At 35.5% G+C, this 15,557-nt stretch overlaps 1 protein-coding gene across 1 annotated transcript in view; it reads right to left on the bottom strand.

The window, feature by feature from the left end:
• The window catches only part of LOC125068823 (parapinopsin-like), a 115,879-nt gene that overhangs the window by 55,313 nt on the left and 45,009 nt on the right, over positions 1–15,557 (bottom strand). The gene's annotated exons all lie outside the window — the stretch shown is intronic.

Below are 15,557 nucleotides of genomic sequence, written 5' to 3'. Positions count from 1 at the left end.
CAGTGTAATTCAATTTGTGCTTAACGCAAGGGCGTGAAGGGTTCACAAACTTGTTAATAAAACTTTGTTTTTAAATTTTGAGTGCGGCTGAATTTAGTAGTACCAGTCGAAAGTGGTGCGAAACTTCTATAATGTAAGTGGACGCAGTTGGAAAGCTACACCACGCCCCTGTGTTTCTATCTTCTTCCCTATGAGTGACTTTCTCGCATAGTCACCTTATTGTTTTCCCGTCAGCGCCAACAGTACCGTAATTATGGCATAAAAGTACCGTAATAATGACGATTGGTATTTTTTAAAACGTAGAGTATTTGTTATATGCTTACAAATATTTGTAAAATATCTTACAAGTTCATGAACTTTAATTACTTTTTAGTGTGTTTTGATTTTACTTTAATGGGAAAACTTTTCGTAACTCAGTATTCTATACTTCTAAGCATAACATTCTCAGAAATTCCCCTGATAGCACAAAATGAGCTTAGAGGTATTACGCCAACGAGTTAAATAACTATAAACTGCTTTTATAAGCTTCTAACGAAGTCCATCTAGATGAACCTTTTACATGGAAACATTAGTAACATGGAATTAAACGTACTGAAAAAAAAAGATCCAACCATCAGATGAAAAATACCCTAAGATAATCCCCAGATTTTTAGCTAGCACGACTGTATAAAAAATTGACACACAGACAAGTATTTCAATATACCAATTTTGTTTGGTATTTTCAATGATAATTTATAGTCCGTTTTTTTTAATAATAGCATTTTCAGGGTTCACTTAAGCGTAGGCGGATGAGCAAATGTACCACCTTATGGTAAGTGGTCACTTGCGCCCATAGACGTTGACAATACGCCACCAAGCATAGATAACTAAGATGTTATGTAATTGTGCCTTTATCAAGCTGGCCTTGCACAAAGCCCTACCACCAAGTACCCACTACGTAAACTACTTTGTTTTTTTTTATAATCAAATAATCAAAAAATTATGGGTTCAAATATATAACCATGATGTTTGAGTAAATCCTATTATACTATTAAATGCACCTTTAGCTACACACCATAACTATCTGGTAAATAAAGATTATTTAAAATAAAATAAAATTGTGATCAAAATTTAGTTGTTTTTTTTTTCAATGTTACCACTTAATATTATAAGGTGCATTTAACCTAATGGTTCGAACACGAATCTTAACCATAAGCTATCTTAAGGGTTCAGCCCACCACTGTATTTTGATGTGCTCAATTTGTACTTAGAATTAATCTCATTTTTTGCTGGTAAAGTAAAGTATCGTGAAGAAACATGGATATGTCGGTTGCAAATCTGGCACATCGTATCCACCAGAATATTGGCGGGGTGGAATAAGCCCAAAACATTCTCCTCACCTTAGTCAAGGATGTAGAAAATTTATTTTACATCAAAGCTAAAGAGGATTGCTTAATATGTTCTTCTCACAATCTAGATATTACTAAGTCTTTATATCAATGCTTTTAAACATTTTAAAAACTTTCTCTACTTCGCACATTCGTTGCTTACATGAGACAATCCTGAAACCTTTTCGCACCAGAAACGATTCACTAAATCGTCATAATTCGGAGTTGGCTGTTGACGGTCGACAAGTTGATAAGGGTCTGACTTTTCTTCCATTATTTTCCGGTGTTAGTTATTCGTTATTCTTGAATAAACATGTATTTCAGTTTTGTAATGTTTTTTATACCCTTTTTTGGTCTTTTGTTACTTAATTCTTATCCGATCCTTTTTTCATAATAAAATAGTTGCGCTTGTCGAGAATTGATCCATCTGATGAGAAGTGGACATCACAGTGGCCGTGATGCCATAAGAAATTAACCATTTCTTACATCATCAGTGCGGCTTAGTCTTGGGAACTAAGATGATACATCCCTTGAGCTAGTAATTACACTAACTCACGGACCCTTTGAACCGGAACATGATAATACTTAGCATTACTATTTGGCGGTAGAAAATTTGATGAGTTCCTTGAATCGTAAAAAACCCATAGGTGTGCGATTGCCCAAACCCCAATACGAGTTGCACAGATAAGTCAGCAAAACATTGGCTTTTCTTTGGATATAACTATATAAACAGATTTTCATTCCAAATATAAACTACTGCACTCGTTTGAGCTATTGATGAAATTATATTATTTGAAATTATATATACTCTAATAATATTAGACATATATTATAATAATAGTTCTTCTGAGTAGGAACCACCCTCTCATCAAATAAACTATCGCCAGAAAACAGTACTCAGTTTTGTTATGTCCAGTTTCGGGTGAGTGAGCCAGTGTAACTACAGGCACAAAGGATATATCATCTTAGCTCCAAAGGTTGGTAGTGTTTTGGCGAGGTAAATAATCGGTAATACTTTTTACAGTGCCATTATCTATGAGCGCTGGTGATCACTTACCATAAGGAAGCCCATTCGCTTGTCCACCTACATATGCAATATTAAAAAAAAAAACATTTAAACTAAATAGACACTAATGGCATATTTTGTGACAAAGGTATTCTTGCGGTATCTAGATATATTGGTAGGGCTCGCACCAAGTTACCAAGTAACTAGTAAGATTGTGAACCAGTTAAAATATTTTTTTAACCAAATATATTTATTTAAAAATAAAAATATAATATTATTTTTATAAAAATATTCCTTTTGCACAGATATCATTTGCCATTCTTACAGCCTACGTTTACAGCAGACGTCAATTGACTTTAATGCTCATTAAATATTTATATAAAACGCTTTTCGAAACAATAACAACCTCATTCAGACACCAATGATTTGAATAGAGCTTGTCTCTATTCAAATCTTGAGACGTTACAGTTAAAGATTCGTTAATATTACAAGTCTAAAAGAGATAGCTGTCAGTTAAAAACATCACTTAAACTGTCCGAAATACGGCTAGCGCTGTGGGTGGCCGTATCCGTAAGGGAAGTCTGTCTAGACTGACGCCGTAACGCGTTACGTAACGAAGCGATTAACCCTCCCATAAGAAGTTATCACTTCAAAAATAAAAAAAAATGACAGCTTAAATCTGTGTTAAAACGTAGCTAGTTCTAAAGTATTCGATTCGATTTCGTAAAACAACAATTTGCTTGTTTCAAGCATCACTAAACAGCGAGATTATTTTCATCTACTTTTACAGATAGAGCAAAGCATTATAAGGTTAAGACATTTCTATTTGATTTGATAAAAAAATATTGACCGGTTATAAATAGAGCCACGTGAATTTTCGTTATAATATGCCTGACTGAGACAGACACACGTGACCTTTATTAGACTTTGGTAGCCTGAAGCTTGTTGTTCTAGGACTACTATAGATTTATATTAAATATATTATAGTCCTGTATATTTATAATATGTAACATAACTATACTTAGATACGATAGATAGATACTTCTTATTATACTAAAACTAGTTACCCTCGTGTAAAGTAGGGAAGAGGGTTTGATCAAGTGTTCGGTTTCGACCTAAAACCCGCTTAAATACCACTAATTTTAATATGCTTTTATGTTTGTATTTCTTGACTTGCTCGGCGGTGAAAGAAAAAAGGAAGCTTGCATTTGTTGCATTTGTCTGTCTTGTTTGCTACAAGGAAGCATCGTGGTGGAATACCTGTGTGGTATAGAAGACAGAATTATTTATTTAGGAAAATAGTTAGAGAAGGTCCAGTAAAACCTAGAGTATAGCAAACAAGTTACTAACAATAGTAACAATTCGAAGTTATAAGATAGATTGGACCGACAATAGTTTGCCTCGGGCACAGCTTTGTGCATTCACCCAAAACTGTTTGCTATGAACTGTGCATACTAATAACACAAAATGGTAAGTGATGTAAATGTATGTTAATTTTTATCCCAATTCTTATAAAATCTGTTTAATGTTTTTAGTATGAAACTTTATACGACAGACAGAAGTCCTTTGAATTGTATTAATAAAACGCCTTAAGATATGACATTTAAACAAAGTAATATAGGTACGTTCTATATTTAAAATTCGACCAATGAGTTGGTATTGCTGCTAAATAGCAGTAGCATTACAAATTATGTCTAAAATATTTAGTTGCATTTATGTTAGTTACTTTAATTTTCATAAAATAGTCTAGATGGCATTACTAGTCTTTTAAATCGCGCTGACGTTGTGTACAAATAATTGACATGGTATAATATAAATTCAGGTCAATAAAATTAGTTATTCAAGAGTATGGAAGTTTAATTATTTTAGTGAGTAGTGTGATCAGTACCATAGTTAAGATTTGACATCTGGTGCCGAAACGGTCGAGCATTCTTCGAGGCTTACGTTTTAGTGGTAGAATTATCTCCTACCTTACTTACCTCAGTAAAATAGCGTAGGAAATAACCTTTCTTCGTAATTTATATACAAATTCAAGACATTCGTTACCAAATTTTAATAATAATGATGATGATAATATATATATTTATATATAGCCGAGATGGCCCAGTGGTTAGAACGCATGCATCTTAACCGATGATTTCGGGTTCAAACCCAGGCAGGCACCACTCAATTTTCATGTGCTTAATTTGTGTTTATAATTCATCTCGTGCTCGGCGGTGAAGGAAAACATCGTGAAGAAACCATGCAGGTTTGCTCTACGTCTTTTTCTATTTACTAATTTCTTGTCTAATTTCAACGAAATCCTGCCACATTTGTATTCCACCAACCCGCATTGGAGCAGCGTGGAGGAATATGCTCCAAATCTTCTCCTCAAGGGAGAGGAGGCCTTTAACCCAGCAGTGGGAAATTTACAGGCTGCTAATGCTAAAATATATGTTTTAACAATATAAGGTTTTTTCTTGTAATTCGAGATCAAAAGCTCAAAGAGCATAATATTATTATATACCTACTTAATGTTTTTTAGTTGTGTAAATTTAACATCAAGCGAGGCTTGTTCAAACAAGTCTTCGATTTTTCCGTCGAGAAATTCATACACTCCTGCACACACTTATGTGCCTCGGAATGAACATAAAACCGTTGCTTCTAAATTATTTCCGGTCGTGTCGGATTTTCCGTCTCCTACAAGGGAATAAAGAGTGCATCTATATCTGCGCACTCATTGATGGATAATATGTCCTGCGCAGATGGCTAAGTACCTGCAGATATTTGAAAATCTTTTTGTAAATACTCGCATAACACCAACACTAAATTCTCTATTAGATGTGGATAGATGAATTATTAATCATTCATATTTCCAATACATTTAATTCTAATTTAAGCCAGATACTATTTTGAGAAAATTATTAAAAATTTTAATTTTTAAATTAATGTCGTTTTTCCATAGTTACAAAAAGGTCCACCATTGAAAATCAGCGTTGGGTATCTGGAACCCAACCTGGAAGCGAATGGTGCACCTATTAAGGTTACGATTACTATCATTGCTTACCGAATCTCTTTTATTAAATATTTTCTTTTGTAGATTAAGTAGTATAATATACTGTTATTTTTTTTAATATTTACCTTTTATAATTGATTGAACTTTTCTTTCTTTCTTCAATACGGATACCTACCTAAATAAAGAATATTTAAATTTCTGAACCTGGTCAACATTAACATTATTATAATCATAAAATATCTCGAAATCCTCGGTGATAGCTAGTTGGCTTACAAGCGTGTGATAAAGGAAATTGCCTAAAGCGTTGTTTTCTAGCCTCACACTAATTTTCACACTACAGGCGAATAAAATTAAAAAAAACACGTTCAGTCAAACACGCTCCACACGAACAGGCTAGATAACGCCTTAACGTATTTAGCAATAATTACTTTAGACGTTTCACGTAGACATGTTTTTTTAAGTTTGAAAATTTCATGTACAAAGTTACGTTAGCTCAAAGTAATTATGTACGTAGTTATAACCTTGCAAGAATTTTAAAACGTGTCTCGAAACTTCATAGCAAACTTTTATAGAATTTATCGTATTGAGTATTTTGAAGTGAAATGTTTGAGAACAATTAAATTTATATTCAGAGTTGAATTTGTGTGCAAGTTTATTTGAAACATTTCTGTTGCAAAATCTGCTTACTTCTCTCACTGAGTTGTATACGCAATAATTTTAGCCAACTTCAAAAAGTCCAATTAGATTATAAACGGAACATTGACATCGAAAGAATTATAAGTAACAATTTGAGTTACTTATAATTCTTTTAAGACAGTTAATGACAGACTGCATTTTGGTTTTCGTCATCCGCCATCTTGAATTAAAAACCATTTTTTTGTTGATTGAACTACTAGTTGAATACATTAATACTATGCAGGACATACGTTGACAATTAATATATCAAAATTATTTTTGATTAAGTATAGTTTTTGAAATCATGAAGTGTACTCAAAGTAATAAAAAAAGTTTTGGTACCTTTTCTTAGCGAGAACGTTTCTGAAACTACTAGAAAAAGACAAATATGCTCAAAGGAGTAGTGGGACGGAGTTCCGTGATTATTATTTTTCAATCCTGATACTAAAATATTTCCACATTATATTTTATTATAATTAAACTAAAATATTTCCACATTATATTTTATTTTCAAACAAAGCGTACTTTCCAATTTCGTTGATTTAAATAGAATATTAGGTACTAACCAAACTAATTAGGAGGGATGTCCGGAGATGGGGTAACTCCAAGTTGCGGGTTCTAATCACGACCTCTCTGAATTTTTCATTGGATTAATTTGTACTCGCAAACTATATTGTACATAAATATATAAACAATTTATTTAGCGACGGTGAGGAACCATCTTACCAAAACTCGGATACGTTACGTAATAAAATTCAGCTAACTTACTGGAACAAGCATTAAAAAATATATACAGTACTTTAATAATAAATTAAACCTTCAGCCAGTCCCAGAATATATTTAAATTTTTTGACTTAATTCAACGGATAACCAATCTATATGTCTTATTAGCAAAAATGATCTTCGTAAACAAATACGCTAAAAATCTCGGGTTAAAAAGCAAACTTCATAAATTTTGTTAATTCGTTTTCATTTCCTTGAATTTAATGTTGGCAACATTGTGAGAAATTCAAATGTCAAAAGTAATAACTTTGCTATCTACGATTATATCTGCCACTCAACAGTGGATAAGCTGCTAATTCTTTCTTCTCGTAGTCTTTGCCTTAGTCTAAAGTATTTCAAGGTGATTCAATAATTTCGCAAATCGAAAATTTTAAAAGTGTCAAAAATAAGGTAAACAATAATAGGGATATATTGTAAATGGGAACTTGAGACTACACACAGCTGGGCAAATGTTTGTCCTGATTTGATATGCGTTATGTTTTTTTTTTTTTATAAACTTGAACGCGTAGCTTTGTTACATATAATTAATAGAAAAGGGTATCATAATAGTTGGACTTATCAGGAACATAAAGTTTAATCGGACCTAGTGATTGCAATAGCGGATTTCCATTTTACATTAAGCCATGCGTGACAACGAACCGACAGCAGTAATTTCTATTGCAATTAGCACCACGTGCTGTTTATATAGCGATATAGCAGAGGGAAATTGGTATAAATATATTCTCAAGTAACAAATGCTATTCAGGGTACAATATTTTCATTAATTAATGAAATTAATATGTAATGGATGAGTATTTTATTATTTTTATAACACTTTGGGAATACTTTCTTTTCTTTTCCCTACCCGTGTCCCAAGCTATTTGGGGTCGGTACAGCATGTATTTTTTTAATTCTTCTCTATTATTAGTTATCACATCCATTACATACATACATACATACATACATACATACATTAGCAGCTTGTAGCACTGCTGGGCTAAAGGCCTCCTCTCCCTTTGAGGAGAAGGTTTGGAGTATATTCCACCACGCTGCTCCAATGCGGGTTGGTGGAATACAAATGTGGCAGGTGGAATACACATGAAAATTCAGTAATGCCTGCCTGGGTTTGAACCCGAAATCATCGGTTAAGATGCACGCGTTCTAACCACTGGGCCATCTCGAGATAAAACAAAGAAATAAAATATTAAAACTATAAAAGTAATGTATAAATAATGCTGTAAGGCGGCAGAATTTTTGTTTGGTGATATCTACCCAGATGGGGCTGCACAAAGCTCTACCACCGAGTAAGTAATAATTCAAAATACTTAGATTTATTTTGGATTTTTAAATTGTTACATTCCGCAAACTTGTTCAAACAGGTGCCGCCGCAAAACGGTGCAAATATCCAATTTCAGTTTTGCTCGTCACGTTTAACGGCGAAAATAGACTTAGACAGGACGATAGGCAGGCCGGCATGGCAGAATATTTATCTTAAAAGTTTTTTTTTTTCATATAATGTATGAACTCTAAAATGCTTAATAAATATTCCTTCCATAATAATGTCAAATTGTCTTGCATCACGAAAATGCGTATTCTAGGATAAATATACTAAGCAACATACAAAAAACTTAATAATAAAGGACACGTTATTATTAGTCTGAAGATTTCCTTCAACCGCCTTCTGAAAACGAAATCGTCATAATGTCTTAAATGTACATCTTGGTGGTAGAGTTATGCGCAAAGCTCAGGACTAAGTTTTACACTTTCTATATGCTTATTAAAAGTTTATAGTTTTTTTTTGCTTCATCTTGGACGTGAAGTTTTAATTATTTTTACAGAGTTTTCTATTACTTCAGTACAGTACAAAAATCGTTTATCCTTAGGAATTATACGATCAATTAAATACTTTTTTCTGCAAACCCAAAGCTTGGAACCTTATTTATGTATGATATCTGCGATCATAGATAAAAATGGCGTTCAATTTAAGGCAACATGTTTTTATATATATAAAGATAAATATGCACTATGCACACAGTCTCCAATTATACTTGTTTACAATATCTCGGATATACAACCTTAATAAAATAATTTTAAAAAAAATCTTACCACAAGCACATTTAACTCAATATTGTTTGAAAATTGAAGAATGCAAAGTGCAGTGTAGTATTTTTGTTTGATACCCAAGCTCATTACAAAATATAATCCTCGCGCTATTATAATAGGATAGAACTTTGTCAAATTGACAGTTTCCGAGCGAAGAAACATCAACAATGAAGTCCTGAATCCTAGGCATTAGCAGATTGTCCCTTCTTAAGTTTAACTCCTAGAATTATTTCCTATTAATGCCTTATCAAAATATTACCTCTATGATCTATTATTATTTATTAAAATATTCAGTAACGAGCAAAAATCCACACAAATAAGTAACTATGTCTTGCGAGCATCGACGCGAGTTTGCCGCCGGTGCCGCTACCGTTGCGCTTCTCTTAGTTCTAAAAGATCACATCTCATTCTAATTGCACGCGAAATATTTACTATAATATTATTATAACTTGTTTTGAGATTAACTTATTGTATGCGGGATCATATAAAAATACATAATATATTTAAATTATAAATACAACGCTTAAATATAACACCAACATCAGTTTCCAGAGCTAATTATATAACGGAGATTTTCGTAGTTTTACGTGACCAAAATTGCGGGATCAAACCCTGGCAAGCATCATTGAATATTCATGAATTTATGTTTATAATTCATTTGAAAACACATGTATCGTATGTAAATCTGTCACATATTTTTACACCAGTCTTAATTGTATCATTATGATAGAAACTCCACAATCATCTCCTTAAAAGTAACCTAGAAAAAATATTATATTCAGCTTAACGTGATAACTTGTTCGCATCGGTAACTTTAAATTTTATCCGTTAGTAATAGAGGCACAGGACCCGACAAGTGTACGTCCGTGTAGGCAAAACCAAGAACTTTGGAATACATTTGTATTTGAACTAGTCATCATCCTCCTGCCCTGATCCAAATTTTACTTGGGGTCGGCGCAGCATGTCTTCTTCTTCCATTCTTCTACACCTAACATTCTTTCTAACAACATAATCTTTCACACAATCTATCCATCGTTTCTTTAATCCCCTACCTCTATATCCATCCACTTCCATTTTCAAAACCTTTCTCACAACATGGTCCTCAATTCTCCGCATGACATACCCATACCATGACAGCCGGTTTCCAGATATTTCAACTATAGTATGATAGTACCTATATATGATATTAGTAGTAGTAGTAGTAGATAGACCGATTATTTAAATTGCTCATAACAGACAAAACTATGAAAATGATATAAAACAATTAATTCTACTGAAAACGTCCAGGGCTTACCGACGCTTGAGCCAGTCAGCGTGAACTAATTGCTCCGCTGCAACTCGGTCTGTTAATATACATATTTCATGTTATAGTATCCACTTTTACAAAAAGAAAGAAATTTATTATTTATTCAACACTTGGTGGAAGAGCTTTATGTAAGCCCGGCTGGGTAGCTACCACCCACTCATCAGATATTCTACCGCCAAACAGCAGTACTCAGTATTGTTGTGTTCCGGTTCGAAGGGTGAGTGATTCAGTGTAACTATAGACACAAGAGATCTTAATTCCCAAGGTTGATGGCGCGTGGTGATGTAAGGAAGGTTAATATTTCTTACAGTACCATTGTCTATGGGCGGTGGTGACTACTTACTATCAGTTGGCCCATTTGCTCGTCCGCTTACCTATATCATAAAAAAAAATAACTTAACTAATAATTTCATATAAAAACAAAGCATTTATAAAATATCATCCAAATAAAAATGAACTCATCACACCACAAAAAAAAATTAACAAAACAATTATTAATATAAAAAAAGTACTTCAGACTTTATGGTTCAGCTTTTTTGTTTAAAATTTCCATCTAAATGTAATCGTAGCGGACGCGAAATTGGTTTTGTTCATGAATTCATGAAGCCTCTCCATTTCGCAGTTGGAGGATATGTTAATGATACCACAAAAGCTATTTTGTTAAAAATGCATGCGTGTGTGTGTCGTCTCATGAGAGATCGATTGTGACGTAATAACATTTCTAAAACCTTGAAAACAATTGAAATCCAGCGAGGTACATACATACCTATTTAGAAAAGTCTAGCGTTTTCAGGGGGGGGGTTAATCGCTGTTTAACATTCAAGACAGTTACCATTACACCTGATTTAATATTCTTTGAAATTAATATACGAACAAGATTATTATACTTTATACGAGACACATAAAATTACATACGTTTTTATTTCATTCTTAAACTAAATGATAAACTCGTGTCGGGAATGGGACCAATAATACCTAAAGGCAACCCTTCGACCCTTACGATCAAACTGACAACGCTCGCATTGAGCTATTGTGTCTTATAAATATTCGCATCAAAGACTGATAAGGAAAGGGTTTCCAATTTATTTCATTTCGCTGGCTTACTACAGCGGATGACAGGACATCAGCCATCCATAAAAAATATTTTGGTACCGGAGAGTTTAAAAATTATTCTTCGTAAACGATACTTCATTCGCTTTCGTTCGGTTATGACAAAATTTATGATGTATTTCGTATACCTTTAATAAATATCAAAATGCGTGCGCTGTATCCGATAAAATGAAAATTATTCGGAGAGTCGTCGAACTTTTTTAAATTATTCGCTTTTTCTTAACCTACATGACTATAGACCAATACCATAGCATCATTTCAAAAGCGACGAAATTTCAATCAGATTTTACTCCGCTTCATAGATCAGTTTTCAAAAATAATACATCATATAATATCTTAGTTTTTAGCTTGAATAACTTAAGTTTCGTTTAAACATTGAAGGCTGAAATTTAGATAATATTATACCCCGTCCATTTATTATATACGTTTTAAAATTTAGATAAATATATGTCAGTTTATAAACTCACAATTTTAGCGTTACATCCATTAAACATTCTTTATATCATCTAGTTGAACGGTATGCCTAGTACGAGTTTTACATAATTACTCGTATAATCGCGTCCACACCATCGCGTCGTGCCGCACTCGTTAAATACTGAAAACAGCCAATCACGAGCATTATCGTTGTCAATTTGGAGTCCTAGTCGATTTTCGATTCGAAATAAAAAACTCAAACTCACAAATTGTAATTACTATTTCTGTCACTAGATGGCGTTGTTTTAATTCCATACAAATCGAAAACTCGCACTAGGCACACATAAATACAAGTAATATATCCACAAAGAGTTATAACATAAATGTACACAACTTAGGCTTCTATTTGCTATACGATTGAAAGTTAAAACAAAGGAATGAAGAAATACGAAAATGCTTTTGAAAGCTTTTGCTTTTTAAAGTGAACGAAAGAAGTAATCTTAAAATACTTCATATACTTATGAGAATGTGAATATGTATTTTAAAAGCTGAGATACACCGACGTCGCGTGATTATTGATATAAGAAACGAGACATCCCAATGGAGCGAAAACGTAGTTTACAGATAGTTATAGATTCAAACCATTGGCAATAATGCACAGTTTTTTTAGTAATATTATCGTACAAGTTAACGGCTGCGGGTTACCCTACTAGGATTATGTAACTAGGATTAAAAAAAACAATGGATGGTTCGATATTGGTGGAACTCGCTCTTAATTCTGTTTAAAAAGAGTGATGGTATTTCTTTGTCCACTTGTGGGGCAAGAAATATCAATATATTTCTTCTTACGAATAAAAACTATTATAATTTATTTTAATTAATTATCATTTTAATTAACACTGAGTTTTCGTTTAATTTATGAATTGCTGGCGATACGAGTTTATCTGGTGAGATAAACTAAGCGCTAAGGTGCGAATAGGTGTTTCTCATAAAAAGCACTTGACACAGTGACACACGAACGTCCTGTACGTTCGGTTGGAATTGTTCCTCACATCAGCCCGCATTCGTCCACTGCTGGACATAGGCCTCTCCAAATGCACGCCACTGTGGTCTTTCTTCGGCAACTCGCATCCAGCTCCTGCCAGCCGTCTTGCGCAAATCGTCACTCCACCGAGCCTGAGGACGTCCTACACTACGTTTGCCGAGACGCGGTCTCCACTCTAGAACACGTTTTCCCCAACGGTTATCGGTTCTACGACAAATATGGCCAGCCCACTGCCACTTCAGCTTACTAATCCGGTGGGCTATGTCGATGACCTTGGTTCTCTGACGGATCACCTCATTTCTGATGCGATCCCTCAGAGATACTCCGAGCATAGCCCTTTCCATAGCACGCTGAGCGACTTTAACCCGGTGGACCAGCTTTGTCGTGAGTGTCCACGTTTCGGCTCCGTATGTCATGACGGGTAGGACGCACTGGTTGAAGACTTTCGTCTTAAGGCACTGTGGGATCGACGATGTGAAGATTCGTCGTAACTTCCCAAATGCTGCCCAACCTAGCTGAATTCTTCTATTCAACTCGTCCTCAAAGTTGCTTCTACCTAATCGCAATGTCTGCCCGAGGTAGACATATTTTTGAACAACTTCGAGGACGGTACCGTGTATCGCAATCGGTTCCGGTAGAACATGTTCATTGAACATGACCTTGGTTTTATCCAAGTTCATCCGTAGGCCGATGCGCATAGAAGAATCAGCCAGCTCATTCAGCATCTGTTGTAGGTCCTGCAGCGTTTCTGCCATGATGACGATGTCATCTGCGAATCTCAAGTGAGAGATGTACTCGCCATTGATGTTGATGCCACGCCCTTTCCAGTTCAGCGTCTTGAACATGTCCTCCATTGCATTAGTGAACAATTTGGGGGAAATAACGTCCCCTTGTCTCACTCCTCGATGCAATGGTATGGGATTCGTTTGCCGACTCTGTACTTGGACGGACATGGTGGCGGCCTTGTAGAGACATCTCATCACTTGGATGTATCGCCAATCAACTTGGCAACGCTGCAGGGACTCCAGAACAGCCCAGATTTCAACCGAGTCAAAGGCCTTCTCATAGTCCACGAATGCGAGACACAGGGGCCGATTATACTCATGGGACTTCTGTATAATCTGCCGCACTGTGTGGATGTGGTCTATGGTGCCGTATCCGCTCCGAAATCCGGCCTGTTCCGGGGGTTGGAATTCGTCGAATCTTCGCGCAAGACGGTTCGTGATCACTCTTGAAAACAGCTTATAGATGTGGCTCATTAGGGATATGGGTCGATAGTTCTTCAGCAGGGTCTTGTCTCCCTTTTTGAAGAACAGGACGACCACACTCCTACTCCACGCCTCCGGAGTTCTCCCTTCGAAGAGGACAGAGTTATAAAGCTTCTGGAGCTCCCTCAGTACGGGTTTACCTCCTGCTTTCAATAGCTCTGTTGTAACGCCGTCCTCTCCTGGGGCTTTTCCATTTTTAAGCTGTTTAAGAGCAATCTCGATTTCGCCAATACTGACTTCTGGCAGGTCTTCGGTGAAATGGCGTGTTAATGTAGCTCTAGCATCCTCATTTTCGGGATCAGGTCGAGATGCATGCGATGCGTATAACCGGCCGTAGAAGTCCTCTACTTCCGAAAGAACTGCCGGCTTGGAAGAAACGACTTCTCCACTTGCTGTGGTCAACTTCGTCAGGTGGCTTCTTCCAAGAGATTGTACGAACACCTTAGACCCCCGATTCTGCTCGATGGCTCTTTCAATCGTAAGAGTATTGGAGCACCGGAGGTCGTGTCGTACGCGCTTGCTGATCTCTTGGTTTAGTTGCAGTTTCTCGGACGAAGTGGCAGGTGGGTTTTCACGACGTTTCTTCATTAGCCCTAAAGTCTCTTCCGAAAGTTTGGACTTTCTGCCCTTACGCTGCATGCTACAAAATCTCGTGCCTTCTTCCCTGAGAATTCTCACTACATTTTTGAGGTTCTGGTTTACGTCTGTTGTGGTTTTCACGGCAGCGAATCGGTTCTCCAGGTTTGACTGGAACGTTTCAGATCCCGCAATGGTTTGGAGCAGGGATGGTCGGAGTGTAGACTTCATCAGACAGACGCGCTCGGCCTTAAAATTGATATTCAGAGAGCCTCGGACAAGTCGGTGATCACTACCGGTATTGAACCTGTTGATCACTGAGACGTCTCTGAATATGTGCCTTTTGTCCGTCATGATGAAATCGATCTCATTTTTGGTCATAGTGTCGGGGCTTTGCCACGTCCACTTCCTTTGGGGCTGCTTCTTGAAGAAGGGGAATTGTTCCAATAGTATGTATTTAATATAATAGCCTTTAAAGTCTGATAAATGGTTATAAATAAGTCTCCATGTGCATAACCTTCTGAACAACTTCTAGCGTTGTCAACGAATACAATTTCCATTCTATTCTCGTTAAAATTTTAATACAAAATATTTTCTTTAAAAATCGATTACATTAAACAGAATAAAAATCAGCATTTAATAATGCCCTAAAAAAATCTTTTCTACATTTCACGAGTGGGATACGAAATGTGTTTATACAGAATTAGACTTTTTTATTAAAATACTAAATTCAATTCAAAAGTAGATGCACGACCAACATATTCACTATTCGAATGCGAGAACATGTAACTGCTAACTTTCGATGAGAATAATCGACGGATTCCTGATTCAATGCTGAATTTGAACCCAACTCAATCCTGAACAGGTTTTCATATAATTTACTAACATGTGATGTTATAAAACTTTACTCATAGCACAGAAACCGTCACG

The sequence above is a fragment of the Vanessa atalanta genome, chromosome 14 (genome assembly GCF_905147765.1).
Source record: "Vanessa atalanta chromosome 14, ilVanAtal1.2, whole genome shotgun sequence".
NCBI lineage: Eukaryota > Metazoa > Arthropoda > Insecta > Lepidoptera > Nymphalidae > Vanessa > Vanessa atalanta.
This window is presented reverse-complemented; position numbering and strand designations above follow the sequence as displayed.